Source organism: Suncus etruscus, chromosome 12 (genome assembly GCF_024139225.1).
Source record: "Suncus etruscus isolate mSunEtr1 chromosome 12, mSunEtr1.pri.cur, whole genome shotgun sequence".
NCBI classification, from domain to species: domain Eukaryota; kingdom Metazoa; phylum Chordata; class Mammalia; order Eulipotyphla; family Soricidae; genus Suncus; species Suncus etruscus.
In genome coordinates this window covers 93,291,317-93,299,749 of record NC_064859.1, presented here as the reverse complement: position 1 = coordinate 93,299,749, position 8,433 = coordinate 93,291,317, and the positions used below count along the sequence as shown (strand labels likewise).

The 8,433-nt window shown below is 44.0% G+C and overlaps 1 pseudogene; it reads right to left on the bottom strand.

Annotated features, from left to right (window-relative positions):
• Positions 1–4,713: 4,713 nt before the first annotated feature.
• On the bottom strand, positions 4,714–4,853 carry LOC126024889 (uncharacterized; annotated as a pseudogene).
• Positions 4,854–8,433: the final 3,580 nt, after the last annotated feature.

Sequence of the window (8,433 nt, the reverse complement as noted above, 5' to 3'; positions counted from 1 at the left end):
TAAAGTATGAAAGTTTAAGGCTCAAGAGAGATGCTGGCATGTGTGTACCTGTTTTTCTGTCAAGTTAGTTTATGCACAGTTTTCCCAAACTGTACCTCACCACCACCAGTCAATTGTTAGGCTGGTTGCAAGGGAGAAACTTCCTGAAGAGCCAAAGTAATTCTTTGTTTTGTTTTGGGCTGCACCTCAGGGGTTACTCCTGGCTATGCACTCAGATAGCAGGCTAAGGGGACCATATGGGATTCCAGGGATCAAACCTGAGTCATTCTGGTCAGCTGCATGCAAGGCAAACACCCTACTGCTGTGCTATCACTCCTGCCCCAAGCCAAAGTAATTTTAAGAAGAAGAAGATGGAGGTGTTTAGCTTCCTGACTTTATTGAACTATAGAGCTAAAGCTACCAAAATCTTATCATACTGAACTAAAAATAGACTCACAAGTAAATGGAACAGAATTAGTGTTCTAAGATAATACCTTAGATTTATACAGTTATTTCATTACAACTGGGTTTTGTCTGTTAAGTGGAGCAAAGGATGTCTCTTGAAGAAATGGTGTTGGGGAAACTGTGAAAGAAAGGAAGGAAGAAGGAAGGAAGGAAGGAAGGAAGGAAGGAAGGAAGGAAGGAAGGAAGAAGGAAGGAAGGAAGGAAGGAAGGAAGGAAGGAAGGAAGGAAGGAAGGAAGGAAGGAAGGAAGGAAGGAAGGAAGGAAGGTGAAAGAAAGAAAGAAAGAAAGAAAGAAAGAAAGAAAGAAAGAAAGAAAGAAAGAAAGAAAGAAAGAAAGAAAGAAAGAGAGAGAAAGAAAGAAAGAGAGAAAGAGAAAGAAAGAAAGAGAGAAAGAAAGAAAGAAAGAAAGAAGAAAGAAAGAAAGAAAGAAAGAAAGAAGAAAAAAGAAAGAAAGAAAGAAAGAAAGAAATGAAATGAAACTATCTCTCCATTCACAAAATATAACTCAAAGTGGATTAAAGACCTTGAGATTAGACCATAATCCATAAATACATTGAGGAAAAAATAGGCAGAACTCTCTAGGAAATGGATCTTAGAGGAATTTTCAATCATTTAATTCCAAAGATAAATAAAAGACTAGAAAAGAATCTTACAGATGTAGGGTTGTCTAAAAAAAAAAAAAAGGCCTAGATCAGACCTGAGAGATAATACCTTTGCTTCTGGCATCAGATGGCCTGTGTGTGTGTGGGGGCGGGGGGTGGTGTTACATGGCAAGAGTCATGAAATATTTCTCTATTCTCTCTTAGGAGCAAGTTAGGACCCACCTGGGTAACACAGGATAATGTCTCCATCTCAAGAGCCTTGATTTTTGTTTGTTTTTGTTTTTTGGGGGGACCACATCCGTCTCAGGGATTACTCCTGGCTATGCACTTAGAAATCACTCCTGACTTGGGAGACCCTAACTGTGGTCCATCCTAGGTCAGCCACATGTAAGGCAAATACCTTACCGCTGTGCCACCCCAAGAGCCTTGATTTTTATCACACTGACTCAGACTTTTCTCAAGAGGTAACATTAAAATTCTAGGGATTAGGACAAGATCTATTTTGGGAGGGATTCATTATTCTGAGTGCCATAGGTCTACAACTCCAGAGCTTGGAAGCAGATTCTAGCTGCCTTTTTCCTGGAGTGTGGGGATAGGCATGTGATGAGAGGAGGAGAGCCGTCACCAGAGCAGAAGAAAAAAGAGCGGGACAGAGCTGGTCTGTGGCATAGACTGGAGGGGACCATTTGATTTCAGTGAAGCCCATACAGCAGTGTGGAAGGGTGGAGTTTCAGGTGAAGGAGTTAATTTAATTTAATTGGTCCTTTTAAATTAAAAGAACATTTTAATTTAATTTTAAATTTTTTATTTTTCTGTGAAATTTCTTGTTTACAGAAAAGTTATCCAGTCAAAATAAATAATGGGATGGTTGCAGAGTGGGAGATAGCAGCAGATAAAAAGATAAAAAGCCCCAAGGGACCTGAGCACAGTGGATAGGATATTTGCCTTGCATGTAGCCAACTCGGGTTTGATTCCTGACATCTCATACGTTCCCCCAGAGCCTGACAGGAGTAATTTCTGAGCTCAGAGCTAGGAGTAATCCCTGAGTACCACGAGGGATGACCCCAAAACCAAACAAACAAACAAACTAATGAATGAATGAATAATAAAAAGGAAGCCCACAGCACATGGCATGCTTTCTCTTTGCCCACTCCCCCAACCTCAGGAAGATCATGCACAAGCATGTGGCTGTGATTAGAGAAAAGCAGAGAGAACAGGGAACCACTAGGGTTTAGTCCTAGAGAGGCCCTAGTCAGGTTACAGAGCAACAAATCTCAGAAAGGGACACAGATGACAGGATTCTAGTTTCAGACTAGGAAATTGCACCAGTACCTGAGATTTGTAGGCAGATCTTTTCTGCCATTCTCAAGAACCCAAGAGCGGGGCCGGGCGGTGGCGCAAGAGGTAAGGTGCCTGCCTTGCCTGCGCTAGCCTTGGACGGACTGCGGTTCGATCCCCCAGTGTCCCATATGGTCCCCCAAGCCAGGAGCGACTTCTGAGCGCATAGCCAGGAGTAACCCCTGAGCGTCACCGGGTGTGGCCCAGAAACCAAAAAAAAAAAAAAGAACCCAAGAGCTCAGGAATAAAACTACTTTCTGTGCTAATAGAGCCCTGGGCAGAGCTGAGCTCAGAACCAGTTGGGCAGGGACATGTTCTGACCTCCAGGGAGAGGCAAGAGTCACTGGATATTCAGCCAGGGAGGAAACTGAGCAGGGCCTGCTGGCACTGGGGCTCAGAGCCATTTGAACAGTTTGAGAACCTCAGCCCAAGAGTCTTTGCCCAACCTCCTACACTGGGCCTGGCTGGGTCACACTGGGTAAGTCACAGTCCCTGTTCTTGAGCCTGGCATCACTGAGGGAAGGGACAAGTCTTTGCTTCTCATGGGATTCAGCCTTATCTTTCCCCCCAAAAAATCCAATATAATGACATTTCTAGATCCTTGATTTGATGGTCCAGGAAGGGACTTCTATGCTTTTAGCTTGTTTTGGAGGTCACAAAAACTGTGGTGGTATCTCTATGCTATCACTCTAACCTGCAACTTTTATTCCTGATAGACAGTCCCTGAAAAGGGACATGCACTGATCTTTTGTAAACCATAAGCTGCATCCTGTCCCTTGTCAAAAAGCTACCTCACTCCTCCAGGGCCCAGGGAGGAGTGAAATACTTTGTGGTCATTTGTTACAGTCACCACAGGAAATATTAGGGTACTCTAAGATGGCCTCACCATTGCTCCTCTCCAAGAAAAGATCCCTCCCCTACACAGATCTCCTCCCTGAGAAAAACTACAGGCAGACCCTCACCTGATAGACAAACATTCCAGACTTCCAATTGGAGGATATGGCTAAGAACCAAATGAAAACATTCCCTTGGCACCTTCTATGAATAGAGAAAGAATTGTTCTTGCAAACAGTTTCTAAGAGTCCATAAAATCCTGCCCTTGGGTCTTTGCCATATAAAGGCTTTCCACCCTGAAAGAATCTGGGTGTCTTCTGGGGAGCAGGTTTCTCTGTAGACTCAAGGGCCTGAGCCAAAACCATTGTTTGGGCTGGTACTTCCATGATTCTTGAAAAAAGACAGAACAGCCTAACGGGGGACCAAAACACTGCTTCTTGAGATTTTGCTTCCTGTCCTCTCTCCCCCAGAATGTCACCATCCTTTGAAGTTCAAGAACATTTACTATGTGTCTGTATCTCTCTCAACCCCTATACTGGAGCATCAATTACAGGTATCAAACCTCTAAATGCAGACAATGTTGGCTTCAGTATTGCACTTTTTAATTTGGTGGGAAAGGGATTTGTGGGTTGAAAAATGATGGGAGACTGTATTGACCCTCCTATGGGAAGAACAGTTGCCTCCTACAGCTGACATAGCCTCAAAGCTGTCAGAGACCAGCACTCTCCTTTGACATCATCGCATGTAAGCTTCATTCCTGTGCAGTGGCCCACTTTGACCTTTCTCTCATAACCACTGTCCTGGGTCTGGGACTGGATTGAGCAGGGAAGGGTCCCAGCACTGAGCAAAAGCAGCAGCTGAAGAATTGTCACTGGATGTTTGCCTCACCAGCTTGGCTACCAATCATGAGCTCATCTCTCCATGTAAACTGAATGGTGCCAGAAGACTGAGGTGGGAGAAGTTGTCATAGTGATAGTAGGAGGACTTTATAATAATATTTACCAGTGGCAGCATTGAGTTCCCCCCCCCCAACTTGTGGTAAGGAAAAAAACAAAATAGAAAAGCAATCCAAACCAAGTATGTTATTTTTCATGAAATATAACATTTTTATAAAAGATGCCTTTGACAACAAGGCAACAGCAACAGTCTGCTTTTAGGGTAGAATTTTCTGCGATGCTAACTGATGGTGAGATGGAACCAGAAGACACTACACACCATCTGGACTTCGACACAGGACCTGTACAGAGACCAGGATCTATAACTACAGTTACCTGACAGCAACAACTTTGATGGTGAACAGCTGACCACCGAGAATGACTATGGGGTTGGACAACCTAGTATGCCTGGAACCTTGTGTTGGTCTTATACCAAAATACCTCGGGAGTAAGATCTCCCTGTTTTTTAAGGCCAAAGGTCTTTGCTTTCTATTCCTTCCATATTTTTCTGTGCCTATGCAAACAACACCTGCCACACACACGTTTTTTCTTTTTCTCTGTTCATGTATCTCCCATCTCAAAAAAAGGGAGGGCGTGTAGCTAAACCTTTGTTGTTGTTTTTTATGGGGTGCATTTACTGTACCTCCTCTTTCTATACAGTCAGTGTAAAGAACACAGCCTGTGGTAAGAACTGGAAAGTCTTATCTTTCTTTTCTTTTTTTTTTTTTACTTTTTTAATATATAATCCTTCACCAGTGCAACATTCCCATGACCAATATCCCAAGTGTCCTTCCTCCCACCTCCCACTGGCCTGTACTCTAGACAGGCTTTCTACTTCCCTCATTCAGTCACATTTTGTTATGATAGTTCTCAGTGTAATTATTTCTGTGACTGCGCTAAACGACCCCTGTGGTGAGCTTCATGTTGGGAGCTGGACCCTTCAGTCCTCCTCTATTTTGTCTCTGAGAATCATTACACAAATATTATTCATTTTTCTCAAAAACCATAGATGAATAAGACCATTCTGTGTTTATCTTTCTCCTCTGACTTATTTCACTCACATAATAGATTCCATATACATCCATGTATAGGAAAGTTTCATGACTTCATCTCTTCTGATGGCTGTATAGTATTCCATTGTGTATATGTACCATTGTTTCTTTAACCATTCATCTATTGAGGGGCATCTAGGCTATTTCCAGATTCTGGCTATTGTAAATAACGCTGCAATGAATATAGGTGTGAGAAAGGGATTTTTGTATTGTATTTTTGTGTTCCTAGGATATATCCCTAGGAGTGGTATAGCTGGATCATATGGGATAAACCTTTGGATATTGTATTAACGACTTTACTGGTGATTCAATAATTTTCACAATTATAACTGCTAATGAAGTCCCTCCCCTTCTTTTTCCATCTTTTTTTTTGATTCTCTATTTTCTTTCTATGTTTGAATAACTTCACTTTCTGTCACCCTAAAACAAATGTATTATTATCAGTTATGTCAACTATGGAATTTATTTTCTTTTAATAAATTTTTTAAAAAAGATGTCTTTGAGAGACCGGAGAGATAGCACAGTTGTAGGGTGTTTGCCTTGCATGCAGCCAATGCAGGACGGACGGTGGTTTGAATCCCAGCATCCCACATGGTTCCTGCCATGAGCCTGCCAGAGCGATTTCTGAGGGCAGGGCCAGGAGTAAACCCTGAAAGCCACCAGGTATGACCCAAATAACAAAAAAAATGTATAAAGATGCCTTTGAAGGGCTAGAGTGGTAGCACAGTGGTAGGGCATTTGCCTTGCATGCGTCTTCTGACCCAAGATGAACTCGGGTTTGATTCCCAGCATCCTATATGGTCCCCAGAGCCAGTAGCGATGGAGATGGTACAAGCAGTAAAACACTTGTCTTGCATGTAGATACCCCAGATTAGAATCCTGGCACTCCATAGAGTCCTCTAAGCCTGGTTAAGAGTGATCACTTAGGAGTCTCGAAGACATTAGGTTGGGACTTGCTCTTTTCCTTCACTGCTGGTCTTCACCCCATGACAGGAGGAGGAGTAACTGTAGTTTAAACTGTGGTGGAGAGAGCTATCAGCTGAAAGTTTAACATCACTTGAGGGACAAACAGGAGATAAGATGTGGAGGTGGGCATGCCCCTTTTTCTTTCGTTTTCTTTTTTTTTTCTTTTTGGGCCACACCGATGACACTCAGGGGTTACTCCTGGCAATGCTCAGAAATCGCTCCTGGCTTGAGGGACCATATAGGATGCAAGGGGATTGAACCACAGTCCATCCTAGGCTAACGCAAGCAAGCCAGATGCCTTACCACTTGTGCCACCACTCTGCCACCCCCATTTTATTTTATTTTAGATTTTGGGCCATACCCAACAGTGCTCAGCAATTTACTCCTGATTCTGTTCCCAGGAACCACTCCTGGTGGGCTCAGGGGACCCTATGGGATGCCAGAGATCAAACCTGGGTTGGCCTTGTGCAAGGCAAATGCCCTCCCAGCCGTACTATCCCTCCAGCCCTCCATGTCTCTTTTTAAAATGTCATTTCACAGGCCTTGCACGAGGACTACCCGGAACGGATCAGGTTCGATCCCCAGAATCTCATATGGACCCCTGAGCCTGCCAGGAGTGATTTCTGAGCACAGAGCCAGCAGTAAGCCCTGAGCACCGCCATGTGTGTGTGTCCCCCCTCCCAAGAACAAGAAAAAGAAAGACATTTCAACACTGCTCTCTTGTAGGAAATTGACCACAAGGGAGTTCATTCATCTCGGCCACCCGATTTCTCAGGGAGCCCCAAACTCAGAGTAGGAATTGCTCTTTTCAGGAAAGGGAAATCAGTCCTAGACCTTACCCAGGCCTTTCAGATTTTTTGCTTTCCCACACAGAAAAGAATTTTTTGGAAGAGACAAGTAGTGAAGTCAAAACAGGTTTTATTCAAAGGAACTGAGGAAGGGGAAGGAAAAGAAAGAGAGAAAGTAATGTGCTCAAAGGAGTACCTGGGACACAACGAGGCATGAGAACAGAAAAAGTCCACACCTCGAGTTGGGAGATACACTGTGTGTATGACCACATGTGTGTGCCTTCTTTATTCCAAGTTGCTTTCAATAGGTATTTCCCCAACTCTAGTTCCATAATGGAATCAGACACTGATTGCTGACCATAGCCCAGGAATAAGTTTCCCTGGAGCAACTTCCTTTTCAAAGAGCTTGTCTTGTGGGTCTTCCTTCCTCCATCCTCACTGCCAGCTTTGGAGGCAGTTGGATGCTCTCCCTGGCCCTGAGTTCCAGGCAAAAGCTTGCTTGAAATGACTCATTAAACCCAAGGTGATTGCTCATTTCCTAATTCCTGCCACCAAATGATCAGTGCCCACCCCCACTTTACCTATGAAATCGGAGCTTTGGATCTAGACAGGATCCTTCAGGAGGGCTGGTACAGGCTTTGGTAATCATCCCTTGGACTGAACAAGAGCAGGAAGATGAAAGCTTTCAGTAGGACCACTGAAGGCATTTATTTAAATGGCCCAAGTCCCACATGGGTAAATTTCAGGCTCACGGATATTTTGACTGTTTGTTGGACTTCTGTAAATGCAAGTTGCAGGATTATAGATTATAGAGGGTGGACAGGGGCCCATGAGGTAGGGGGCTGGTGAAGAATGAGGTTGGGGCCTGAGTGAGGAAGAACATCTTCAGAGCAGACCGGCAGGCAAATATATCCTTTCGTCTTCCTCTGGTTCTACTTCTGTGCTCAGCTCTGCCTGAGATGTCATCTCTTCTTGAGACGTCATCTCTACCTGAGGTGTCATCTCTGCCCGAAATGTCATCTCTGTCTCGTTAGCTGTCTCCTCATTCTGCACCTTTGGTGAGTTCCCATTGTTTGTTATCCATCTACAAATCTTCACTACCAAGAAGATTACTATGGGGAGTGAAAATAACATCAGTGCAATCAAGAAGAGGTTCCTATTGCTTTCTAAAGCACTGTTCTTCTCAGTGAAGAGGTAGGGATTACTCTGTGGAGTAAGAAAGATCAGTGGTTAGTGCTGCTGAAAACTATCCATCTACCTACCTATGTACCTATACTCAGCTCTCACCCAGAGATGGTTGTCTGTCCCTGGATATGTCAATAGCTCTTTCCCAGTTCAGCGAATTCCCCTTCCTCAACCCCCCACCCCCACCCCGAGTGCATATGGAGCAGGATAGGACATCTAGGTTCCAGGCCCCCAACAGGAAGGCCCTGGAGAGGAGACATATTAGCCTTCCTGGTTTCTTCTTCCCTTTT